Raw genomic sequence first — 13334 nt, 5'->3', positions numbered from 1 at the left:
AGAGGGAGATAATAGATAGATAGATAGATAGATAGATAGATAGATAGATAGATAGATAGATAGATAGATAGACACAGAGAGAGAAAGAGAGAAAGAAAGAAAGAAAGAAAGAAAGAAAGAAAGAAAGAAAGAAAGAAAGAAAGAAAGAAAAGAGATGAGTGGATAGATGGATATATTTTGTGAAAGAGAGAGAGGGAGGAGAGGGAGAGGGAGATGATAAATAGACGATACTCATAGATAGATAGATAGACACACAGAGAGAAAGAGAGAGAGAGAGACCTAACCAACGTGCAACTACTTAACAATTGTGGCAAGAAAGATGATAAAATGGGTCTACATTCACTTAACAAATGCCTCACTCTTCGGGGCTCACCTTATGGCCATAAATCGAGGACGGCCTCTACCGCTTCTGAATCGGGAGGATCGGGAGGATCCATTGGGAGACCGACCCGACAAGCTTGCCCACCCCACCCCACCCCACCCCGCCACCCCCGCCCCGGTCCATCCCGGTCTCTTTTACCTGGGCGTCCGTGCTCCACTCTCTCCGGCACTGTGGGATCCATCCATCCATGGTCCATCCACTCTGGAGGGACCGGTCTCCAGCTCAGCATCCCCGGGCCCATCCCTCGCTCCATCCAGCGGCTTCCTTCGGTGGGGGGGGGGGAACGGGAGGGGGGGGGAGAGAGAGATCTCCCCACTGGCCTCTCTCCGTCTGCCGGGATCGGCCTCGCTCCTCCTCCTCCTCCTCTCTTCTCTCTCTTTTTTTGCAAAGCCCGGGCGGTGGATCTCCTCGGCTGGTGCAGTTCCAGAACGTCAGGGGCTGCTGCGGCAGCCGGCGCCCGACCGCAGGGAGAACCTCCCGCACCTTTGGAACGAATCCGCTGGCCGCGCGCTGACTCTCGCTCTCTCTGTGTCTTTCGCTCGCTCTCTCTCGCTCTCTCCCTACGGATCTGCTTGCCGGCCTCGCCTCTCGCACCCGCGTAGAATATGTGTCTACACAGGACCGGGCTCTCATTTTTTAGATGGCTGGCTCTGCCTGTCTCTCTCTCTCTCTCTCCCTCTCCCTCTCCCTCTCTCTCTCTTTCTCTCTCTTTTTTCTCTCTCTTTTTTTTTCTGTCTCTCTCTCTCTCTAGATCTTTAGCTTTTGAATTATCGGCTTTATAAAGCCGCCCGTCTCACAAAAAGTTATTCTGAGCGGTGGTACATCTGGCCGTTGGCTAACTTCCCAGCATCTCTCTCTCTCTCTCTCTCTCTCTCGTCTGAATCTATTAATTCATCTCTCTTTTCACTCTGTCTCTCTGTCTATCTAGCGCTGTCATTGCCCCACTCTCTCCTATTTCTCTCTTGTCTATCTACTCTTATTATCTATCTATCTCTTTATCTATCACTGTTATTACTCTGCTTTCTCATCGCTATTTCTCTTAGCTGTCTAATACTCTTTATCTACCTACCTGCCTACCTACTTACCTACCTACCTATTACTATCATTACTCTCTTTCCTCTCTCTTATCTGTCTACTTTCATTGTCTGTCTGTTTCTCTTGCTCTCTCATTCTATCAATCATTCTATCTATCTATCTATCTATCTATCTATCTATCTATCTATCTATCTATCATCTACTCTGTCTGTCTATCTCAACTATATCTACCTATCTACCTACCTATTACTATCATTACTCTCTTTCTTCTCTCTTATCTATCTACTCTCATCGTCTGTCTATCTGTTTCTCTCTCTCTCTCATTCTGTCTCTCATTCTATCTATCATTCCATCTATCTATCATCTACTGTGTCTGTCTGTCTATCTGTCTATCAACTATATCTATCTACCTACCTACGTACTACTATCATTACTCTCTTTCCTCTCTCTTATCTGTCTACTCTCATTGTCTGTCTGTTTCTCTTGCTCTCTCATTCTATCAATCATTCTATCTATCTATCTATCATCTACTCTGTCTATCTCAATTATATCTACCTACCTACCTACCTATTACTATCATTACTCTTTCCTCTCTCTTATCTGTCTACTCTCATTGTCTGTCTGTCTCTGTCTCTCTATATGTATATCATTCTCTCTCTCTCTCTCTCATTCTATCATTCTATCGTTCTCTCTATCATTCTATCTATCATTCTCTATCTCTCTCTATCTATCTATCTAATTTACGTAGCAGCCCAGCTCACAAAAAGTGACTATTATCTATTCTCTCTATCATTCTATCTACTACCTATCTATCTATCTATTATTCTATATCTTTCTATCATTCTGTCTATCATTCCCTCTATCATTCTAGCTGTCTATCATTCTATCTATCTATCATTCTATATATATATCTATCATTCTATCATTCCCTCTATCTATCTATCTATCTATCTATCTATCTATCTATCTATCTATCTATCTATCTAATTTACGTAGCAGTCCAGCTCACAAAAAGTGACTATTATCTATCTATCTATCCTCTCTCTCTCTCTCTCATTTTTCCCCATTCTCAAAAACCTATCCTTTCACCAATTTACCCATCCACCTTTCTCTCCCCTCCATATCCATTTATCTATTCATCCCACCCCCCTCTCTCTTTCTTTCTCTCCCTCCCTCCCTCCTTCCTTCCCGTATCCCAATGCCAGGCTGGCGTCCCCTTTAACACCAGCCGATCGGTCGCTCGCTCTCTCCCCACCCCCGCACGCCCCGAGCCCCTTAGCCTGGGCTGGCCGGAGAAGTTGCCGGAGAACTCCATTTCCCAAGAAGCCTTGCGCCTGGCTGGCTCTTCCCTCCTCCTCCTCCTCCCCCCACCCCCTCCGGCTCTTCTTTCCAAAGCGGGCTTCCTCCCGCCGCCTTTCACCTTTTCCCACGGCGGTCTCGCTTTCCTCCTTGCGCCGGAGTGGCGGCGGATTGACGGACGGGGGAGAAAAGGTAGGCGGTGCCCCGGAGCCGGTGGAGGGGGGAATGAATGGGAGGCTGGCTGAGCCCCAGGTGGGCCCTGGCAGGAGGGCTGTCCGGGGTCTCCTCCTCTTGCCTTTTCCCGGCGACTTTTACTGCCATCAAAGTTTTTTTGTTTTGGGTGCGGAGGGGGGGGGGGCGGGATGCAAGGAAGAAAGAAAAAAAAACAGGCAAAGGCTAAAAAAACAACAACAAATCGCATCCAAATCCCTGGGGTAACAGTGCCCATCATCCACTCCCGCCCTGGCCGTTGCCCCTTCGTTGCAGCATATATATATAGTGATATATATATAGAGATAAATAGATATATTAGAAATATATGTATAAAAGATACATTAGGATAAGAGAGAGAAAATGTACAAGTATTGATCACCTATCTATCATTCTATCTATCTATCTATTATTCTATCCATCATTCAGTCTATCTATCTATCTATCTATCTATCATTCTATCTATCTATCATTCTATCCATCATTCAGTCTATCTATCTATCTATCATTCTATCTATCTATCATTCTATCCATCATTCAGTCTATCTATCTATCTATCTATCTATCATTCTATCTATCTATCATTCTATCCATCATTCAGTCTATCTATCTATCTATCTATCTATCTATCTATCTATCTATCTATCATTCTATCTATCTATCATTCTATCCATCATTCAGTCTATCTATCTATCTATCTATCTATCTATCTATCTATCTATCATTCTATCTATCTATATCATTCTATCTATCTATCATTCTATCCATCATTCAGTCTATCTATCTATCTATCTATCATTCTATCTATCTATCATTCTATCCATCATTCCCTCTATCATTCTATCTATCTATCATTCTATCCATCATTCAGTCTATCTATCTATCTATCATTCTATCTATCATTCCCTCTATCATTCTAGCTATCTATCATTCTATCCATCATTCTATCCATTCTGTTTTTTGGTGGGGGAATGCAAGGCAGAAAAAAAAAACAGTTAAAGGAGGCAAAGGCTAAAAAAAAAAAAATCGCATCCAAATCCCTGGGGTAACAGTGCCCATCATCCACTGCCACCCTGGCCATTGCCTCTTCGTTGCAGCATATATATATATATATATATATGATATAGTAGAAATATATGTATAAAAGATACATTAGGATAAGAGAGAGAAAATGTATAAGTATTGATTATCTATCTGTCATTCTATCTATCATTCTATCTCTCATTCTATCATTCTATCTATCTATCATTCTTTATCTTTCTATCTATCATTCCATCTATCTGTATCATTTCCTCTATCATTCTATCATTCTAGCTATCAATCATTCTATCCATCATCCTATCTATCTATCTATGTATCTATCTATCTATATCTATTTATCTATCATCTATCTATTATGTATCATCTAGCTAGCTATCTATATCTATCTAATCTATCTGTCTGTCTATCTATCATCTATCTATCTATCTATCTATCTATCTATCTATCATGTATCATCTATTTATATCTATCTAATCTATCTGTCTGTCTATCTATCTATCATCTATCTATCTATCATGTATCATCTATCTAGCTATTTATATCTATCTAATCAATCTGTCTGTCTATCATCTATCTATCTATCTATCTATCTATCTATCATCTATCATCTATCTATCATGTATCATGTATCAGCTATCTAGCTAGCTAGCTATTTATTAGCTGTCCATTGTCTTTCTAGCTATCTAACATCTATTTGCACCCCCAAATGTGATGTGGCCCCCATCCACTTTAGCTGCACTGCGCAGATAATTTCGGTTCAATTCCTGATCTTTCTTTTCCTTTCTTTTTTATGGGCAAATATTTGTCTAAGGAAGGGTTTTCTCAACCCTGGCAATTTTAAGCCCTGTGGAATTCTGGGAGTTGAAGTCCACACAGCTTAAGGTTGCTAAGGTTGAGAAAACCCGGTCTAAGGTGTTGGAAAACCCGGATGGGTATGACTTCAACATCCAGAATCCTCTGCAAATGCCCAAGGAATTCTGGGAATCGGAAGTTCAGAAGTTTGGGAAGAGAGGTTGAAAAGAAACAGCTAGCCTTACCTTACCTGACACTCAATAAATATCACACAATCCCCAGTCTTCCAGATAGCCCTGGTCATGCCTTAGTTGTAATAATCCTGTTTTTAGACAATACTGGCTATTCTCTTCCTCTTTCGCAGGTTCTTGGAAATCCAGACGATGGCCCAGTTTAACCAGTTTGGGACAACTACCTTGCAAACCTGGATCCTTTGAAAGAAGACCGTCTGGTAAGACTTATGCGAGGCTACATGCACTAAAACCAGTGGTGGGATTCAGCCAGTTCGCACCACTTCGGGAGAACTGGTTGTTAACTTTCTGAGAAGTTTGGCAAACTGGTTGTTGGAAGAAATCATTAGGGCAGAGAACCGGTTGTTAAATTAGAATAGAATAGAATAATGAAAATAGAATAGAATAGAATAGAATTAGAATTAGAATTAGAATTAGAATTAGAATTAGAATTAGAATTTTATTTTATTGGCCAAGTGTGATTGGACACACAAGGAATTTGTCTTGGTGCATATGCTCTCAGTGTACATAAAAGAAAAGATACGTTCATCAAGGTACAACATTTACAACACAATTGATGATCAATATATCAATATAAATCATAAGGATTGCCAGCAACAAGTTATAGTCATACAGTCATAAGTGGAAAGAGATTGGTGATGGGAACTATGAAACGATTAATAGTAGTGCAGATTCAGTAAATAGTCTGACAGTGTTGAGGGAATTATTTGTTTAGCAGAGTGATGGCCTTCGGGAAAAAACTGTTCTTGTGTCTAGTTGTTCTGGTGTGCAGTGCTCTATAGCGTCGTTTTGAGGGTAGGAGTTGAAACAGTTTATGTCCAGGATGCGAGGGATCTGCAAATATTTTCACGGCCCTCTTCTTGATTCGTGCAGTATACAGGTCCTCAATGGAAGGCAAGTTGGTAGCAATTATTTTTTCTGCAGTTCTAATTATCCTCTGAAGTCTGTGTTTTTCTTGTTGGGTTGCAGAACCGAACCAGACAGTTATAGAGGTGCAAATGACAGACTCAATAATTCCTCTGTAGAATTGGATCAGCAGCTCCTTGGGCAGTTTGAGCTTACTGAGTTGGCGCAGAAAGAACATTCTTTGTTGTCCTTTTTAATGATGTTTTGATGTTAGCTGTCCATTTGAGATCTTGCGATATGATAGAACCCAGAAATTTGAAGGTTTCTACTGTTGATACTGTGTTGTCAAGTATTGTGAGAGGTGGAAGTATGGAAGGGTTTTTCCTAAAGTCTACCACCATTTCTACGGTTTTGAGTGTGTTCAGTTCCAGATTGTTTTGGTTGCACCACAAGGCTAGTCGTTCGACCTCTCGTCTATATGCGGATTCGTCATTGTCTCGAATGAGACCAATCACTGTTGTGTCATCTGCGAACTTCAGTAGCTTAACAAATGGATCATTGGAGATGCAGTCATTGGTATACAGAGAGAAGAGAAGTGGGGAGAGCACACAGCCTTGGGGAGCCCCTGTGCTAATTGTACAGGTATTTGATGTGATCTTGCTTAGCTTCACCTGCTGCTTCCTGTTTGTTAGGAAGCTTGTGATCCACTTACAAGTCTGTTCCGGTACCTGTAGCTGGTTTAGTTTAGTTAGAAGAATGTCTGGAATGATGGTATTGAATGCTGAACTAAAGTCTACAAAAAGGACCCTTGCATAGGTCTTTGGAGAATAGAATAGAATAGAAAATATGGAATGGAATGGAATAGATTTTTGTATTGGCCAAGTGTGATTGGACACACAAGGAATTTGTCTTGGTGCATAAGTTCTCAATGTACATAAAAGAAAAGAAAAAGAAAATTACTTGAATCCCACCGCTGACTAAAACCCCTGAAGAACTGTGCAGGTTTATTATGGTGGGATTTCAGAGTAAACATCAATATGAATTTAATTTACATTTAGTTTAGTCAAGCTATTCTCCAAAGCACCTGAAGGCAGGACAAGAAACAATGGGTGGAAACTAATCAAGGAGAGAAACAACCTAGAACTAAGGAGGAATTTCCTGACAGTTGGAACAATTTATCAGTGGGACGACGTGCATCCAGAAGATCCAACACTGGAAGTTTTTAAGAAGAGATTGGATAACCATTTGTCTGAAGTGGTGTAGGGTTTCCTGCCTAAGCAGGGGGTTGGACTAGAAGACCTCCAAGGTCCCTTCCACCTCTGTTATTCTATTCTATTCTATTTAACTCAATGGAGAAACCAGATTACCCTAATAAGCGTGTTATTAATTAAACAATGGCAGGGACTCACTTAAAAGCTGCGGCAACAAAAGACATGCAATGGAGCAAAGCTCACTTAACAACTGTCTTGCTTAGCGACGGAAATTTTGGCCTCCATTGTGGTTGTAAATCGAGGACCCTCTGTATCTGCCGTCTTTAAATTTTGTGATTCCCCACTCCCGCCCAGTTTTTTCTCTTCTATTCTGCCACGTCCACTAGCTAGCCTTTTTTTTTGGGGGGGGGGGGTTTCTCTTATCAGTCTGAGGTGATTATGTGGCAGGTATTTGTTTAAATTCTGCTGGAGAATGCCAGATGCACAACAAGGTTACTTGAAATAAATCTCACTTTTCTTCCTGAAAGTTGGCAGCTTTCGTTGTGTGGATATGCCGAAGTTTGTATTGATTTTTCAGAGCTTTAAATTATCAGCCACCCATAGAAAAGGTTAAAGGGCATCAGCCGTTCTGGACTAGCAGGTGCTTCTAAGTGGCTGGATTTTTCTCACCTTTGTAGAAATACTTGTTCTCTTTAGTTTCGTTTAGTGTCATTGCACCTCGTACAACGAAATTAAACGCCATCTTCCCTCTGTGTTTGGTCAAATCGCCTTTTCCGCATTGGCTATGGGTAGTCCTCCACTTACAACCGTTCGTTTAGTGACCGTTCGAAGTTACGTCACTGAAAACAAGTGACTTACGACCATTTTTCACACTTACGACCATTGTTGCATCCCCAGGGTCACGCAGTGACTCACATTTATGACAGTTGCAGTGTCCATGGCAGGAGTGGGTTTCACCTTTGCTACTGGCGCTCGCATCCCATCTGCGCATGCGCAGAAGCTTCTGCACAGATTGTATTTGATGACATCCGGGCGGGTGGGCGGAGCCTCCCGCCGCTACAGGTTCACCCGAACTGGAGCGAACCAGTAGCAACCCACCACTGGTCCATGGGGATGCTGCAGTGGTCGTAAGAGTGAAAAACGGTCGTAAGTCCCTTTTTTTCAATGACGTAACTTTGAATGGTCACTAAATGAACTGCTGTAAGTCGAGGACTACCTGTAGCCAAGAATTAAGGATGTGGTAATTTAGCTGCATTCTGGAGCAGAGGTCTCCAACCTTGGTCCCTTTAAGACTTATGGACTTCAACTCCCAGAGTCCCTCAGCCAGCAAAGCTTCCCCGAAAATAAGACCCTGTCTTATATTTTTTTGAACCCCAAAATAAGCGCTTGGCCTTATTTTAGAGGAGGTCTTATTATTTTGGGGTGCATGGAGCAAGACGGGGCTCCTCTTGCCATCTCACCTGATTTCCAGCTCTGTCTCCCTAACCCTAACCAGAGGAAATGGCGGGGACCGGCTGTGCATGCGTCTAAATATTTTCGGGGACGGCTTATTTTCAGGGGTGGGGGGGTTTATTTTAGCGCATGCGCTCAAAAGCCCGATTGGGCTTATTATCCAGGGAGGTCTTATTTTCAGGGAAAGAAAATAAGACCTCCCTGCTTCTTGCTTCTTGGCAAGCAATATTGAATCGATAAGCTTAGCTCGGAGGTGAATCAAGGACGCGGCTATTAATAGGCCACTTAATTATATTGCAGGAACTAGAAATACACTTAATTAAGAAATCGTGCATCTGCAGCGTGGAAGATGCAAGCTACATATTGCAGGGTTGAAATTCAGATCGTAACTTCTCCTACGCAAACACAAACACACCGGCTGTCTGGCTCAATGGGCAGCGAGGAGCAGTGGGCACCTCTAGATTACAGGGAGTCCTCGACTTATGACAGTTCATTTAGTGACCGTTTGACGTTACAAAGGCCCTGAAAAAAGGGACTTACGGCCATTTTTCACACTTATGACCGTTGCAGCATTCCCCCACCCCAGTCAGGCGATTTACGTTCGGATGCTTGACAACCGACTTCACGCTTATGACGATCGCGGTGTCTCGGGGTCATGCGATTCGCCCTCTGCGACCATCTAATCAATTTCCGTGGGGAAACCGGTTTCATTTAACAACCGTGTGACTAATTTAAGAACGGCAGGGGTTGAACTTAACCAACGGGGCGAGAAAATTCGCGAAAAATAATATTAAATATTACATTTCTCACTGAGGAGTATACATTTTGAGCCACAGTGGCGCAGTGGTTAGAGAGCAGTACTGCAGGCTACTTCTGCTGACTGCCGGCTGACTGCAATTTGGCAGTTCGAATCTCACCAGGCTCAAGGTTGACTCAGCCTTCCATCCTTCCGAGGTAGGTAAAATGAGGACCCAGATTGTTGGGGGCAAAAGGCTGACTCTGTAAACCACTTAGAGAGGGTTGTTGTCATGCCCCTGTCGGAGTCTGAATCCAAAGGGAAAGAGGAATGGCTGACAGAGAGTGAGAGAGTGGATCCATTGGCTGTGGAAAAAACTGGGGAAGGGGAAGGTCAGGCTGGGCAGAGCAGGGGAGAGGTAGAACAAGGGAGAGGGGGTTCAGATGAAGATCAAGGCCCACCCCCTCCTCATCCTAGGCAGCGCAGGGAAGAACAGAGAAAAGAGCAATGTGGGTTGCGTGGCTTACAAGGGAGGAAAGGGACCGGATCCTATTTACAAGGCACAGGTGCTGCTGGAGTTTAAAAGGAGAGGCAAATGGGAGGGGCGGTTGTCAGGAACAAACGCTGAGTTTATCTTTGAATCCTGGCATCCTCCCAAAGGGTTTGATTTACAGCTGTGCTACTTTACTTGTGAAATTCCTTATTTTGCTTGCCCTGCAGAATTAATTACCTGGTCTTGCCTTGTTGGATTTTTAGTTGGAAGTTTTCTGCAACTTTTAACGTTTGGGACTGAAGTATTGCCAGCCAAAGACTAGTACAGGTTGGTGGAAGAGCTCTGTCCAGGCTGGCGAGTTGAAAGGGATATTTATTTATTTATTTATTTATTATTCAAATGTCTATACCGCCCTATCTCCCGAAGGACTCAGGGCGGTTTACAGCCTTATAAAACATAAAGTATAAAATAAATACATGTTAAAACAACATTTAAAAAACTTATTCCATTAGGCCAAATTTAAAACTATAGTTAAAAGTACAAAACCCCGTTTAAAATTAATTTTAAAATTTTTAAATTAAACCCTAGGCCAGCCCTGCACACATAAATAGATGTGTCTTAAGCTCGCGGCGGAAGGTTCGAAGGTCTGGAAGCAGACGTAATCCTGGGGGGAGCTCGTTCCAGAGGGCGGGGGCCCCCACAGAGAAGGCCATTCCCCTGGGTGCCGCCAGTCGGCACTGCCTGGCGGATGGCACCCTAAGGAGTCCCTCCCTGTGAGAGCGTACGGGTCGGTGGGAGGTAGTCGGTGGCAGCAGACGGTCCCGTAAATAACCCGGCCCTATGCCATGGAGCGCTTTGAAGATGGTAACCAAAACCTTGAAGCGCACCCGAAAGTCCACAGGTAGCCAGTGCAGTCTGCGCAGGAGAGGGGCTCCCACTATCACCTGCGCAGCTGCGTTCTGAACCAACTGAAGCCTCCGGGTGCTCCTCAAGGGGAGCCCCATGTAGAGAGCATTGCAGTAATCCAAGCGAGATGTCACGAGCGCATGAGTGACCGTGCATAAGGCACCCCGGTCTAGGAAGGGGCGCAACTGGCGAACCAGGCGAACCTGGTAAAAAGCTCTCCTGGAGACGGCCGTCAAATGATCTTCAAAAGACAGCCGTCCATCCAGGAGGACGCCCAAGTTGCGGACCCTTCCATCAGGGCCAATGACTCGCCCCCAACAGTCAGCCGCGGCTGCAGCTGACTGTACCGGGGTGCCGGCATCCACAGCCACTCCGTCTTGGAGGGATTGAGCTTGAGCCTGTTTCTCCCCATCCAGACCCGTACGGCTTCCAGACACCGGGACAGTATTTCGATAGCTTCGTTGGGGTGGCCTGGGGTGGAAAAGTACAACTGAGTATCATCGGCGTACAGATGGTATATTGGGGAAACAGTTGGTGATAATAAAGTGACTCACATTGGTTCTCTGGCTGTGTTGCCTTTGTGTCATGCCCTGTGTCATCACAGCTGTAAAGCAGTCTGTAATTTATTGCTATTTCTATTTTGGGCCTCGTTGTGGTCGTAAGTCTATTGTGCAACAGGCCCGTTTGAGCACATGATGTTTGATTCTGATCTTAGGCAGTCTAGCTTCCTAAAATGCCAGGAATTCAACCCATGACTTTTACCGACCCTTTTCTAATAAATAATTACAGTTTGTCCTATAATCTGTAGAAATCCAGTTATGCCTGCTAGATGATGACACAGGCCAATTGGAAGAGGTCAGTCTGCGTTCTCATACCAAAGAAACTAAACTTAATATTGCGTGCATAAGCTTGTGGTTCTTAGTTGCGGAAGTCGTGTCCGACCCATCGTGACCCCATGGACAATGTTCCTCCAGGCCTTCCTGTCCTCTGCCATCCTCTGGAGTCCATTTAAGGTCACATCGACTGCTTCGGTGACTCCATCCAGCCACCTCGTGTCGTCCCCTTCTTCTTTTGCCCTCAATCTTTCCCAGCATTAGGCTCTTCTCCAGTGAGTCCTTCCTTCTCATCAGGTGGCCAAAGTATTTCAGTTTCCTCTTCAGGATCTGGCCTTCTAAAGAGCAATCAGGGTTGATCTCCTCTAGGACTGACCGGTTGGATGGCCTTGCAGTCCAAGGGACTCGCGGGAGTCTTCTCCAGCACCAGAGTTCAAAGGCCTCAATGCTTTGGCACTCAGCCTTCCTTATAGTCCAACTTTCGCAGCCATCCATTGCAACTGGGGAAACCATTGCTTTGACTATACACGCTTTGGTTGGCAGGATGATATCTCTGCTTTTTAGTAAGCTATCTATATATGCGATAGCTTTCCTCCCTAGGAGCAAGCGTCTTTTAATTTCTTGGCTGCAGTCCCCGTCTGCGGTGATTTTGGAACCCAGGAAAACAAAATCGGTCACTTCCTCCATTTCTTCCCCATCTATTTGGTTATAGTGTATAAACTATTGTACACAATTCTTTTTTTTTTATTTCATTTTGTCACAACAGTATACACAAACATTGTCATAAAAAAAACAACATATCTTGAAGAAAATATATATATATATATATATATAAGTAAAAAAATATGCATCAGCTATATTAATTTGATATAATAAAGGGAACAATAGGACAGGAATGGTAGGCACTTTTGTGCTCTTATGCACGCCCCTTATAGTCCTCTTAGGAATGGGGTGAGGTCAATAGGACCGGGATATCTTCGGGACCGCCTTCTGTTACCACATGCCTCCCACCGGCCGGTACGCTCCCATAGAGAGGGTCTTCTCAGGGTGCCGTCAGCCAAACAGTGTAGGCTGGCGACCCCCAGGGGGAGAGCCTTCTCTGTGGGGGCACCTACCCTCTGGAACGAGCTTCCCCCAGGACTTCGACAACTTCCTGACCTCCGGACCTTTCATGAGCTGAAGACATATCTATTCTTTCGAGCAGGACTGGCTTAAATAGGGTTTTTAAATATGGATTTTATTGGGGTTTATTTTTATATTTTGTATGGTATTTTAAATTTAGGCTATTTTGAATAAGTTTTTTAAAATGTGTTTTATTGTAATATATTGTATTATTTTATTTGCCTGTTCACCGCCCTGAGTCCTTCGGGAGAAGGGCGGTATACAAATTAAATTATTATTATAATTATTATAATTATTATTATTAATAGTAGACAGTTTTTGGTTGAAGATTTTGAGTAGAGACTAGAGTCAGGTAGTGAGTTCCAAGCGTTAACAACTCTGTTACAAAAGTCATATTTTCTTAGCCAAAGAATACTTAGGACCATCGAATGCAAATTAGAACACTGCAGGCAGTCCTCGGCTTACGACCGCAGTCGAGCCCCAAAATTTACGTCGCTGAGTGAAGCATCGGTTAAATGAGTTTTTGGCCCGTGTTTATGACTTTCCTTGCCGCAGTGGTTAAATGAATTAGTGCAGTTGTTAAGCCCAGTTGTTAAAGTGAATCCGGCTTCCCCGTTGGCTCTTGCTTGTCAGAAGGTTGCAAAAGGGAATCACGTGACCCTCCCCCAGGACTAGAGACGGTATTCAGCTGGTTCAGACCGGCTCACCCGAACCGGGAGGGCTCA

The 13334-nt window shown here is 43.7% G+C and overlaps 1 protein-coding gene across 2 annotated transcripts in view; it reads left to right on the top strand.

The window, feature by feature from the left end:
- The window catches only part of KCTD21 (potassium channel tetramerization domain containing 21), a 38339-nt gene that overhangs the window by 18489 nt on the left and 6516 nt on the right, over positions 1 to 13334 (top strand). Inside the window, exons 1-2 of one of the 2 annotated variants that reach the window (XM_058186887.1) lie at positions 2772 to 2908; positions 5124 to 5210. The gene's annotated coding sequence lies outside the window, so the exon portion shown is untranslated. Of the gene's footprint in view, positions 1 to 2771; positions 2909 to 5123; positions 5211 to 13334 lie in introns of those variants that run through there. The other variant, XM_058186888.1, reaches the window with a different exon arrangement.

Source organism: Ahaetulla prasina, chromosome 5 (assembly GCF_028640845.1).
Source record: "Ahaetulla prasina isolate Xishuangbanna chromosome 5, ASM2864084v1, whole genome shotgun sequence".
NCBI classification, from domain to species: domain Eukaryota; kingdom Metazoa; phylum Chordata; class Lepidosauria; order Squamata; family Colubridae; genus Ahaetulla; species Ahaetulla prasina.
Note: the sequence above shows the minus strand (reverse complement) of the source record. Positions and strands in the feature narration are given on the sequence as shown.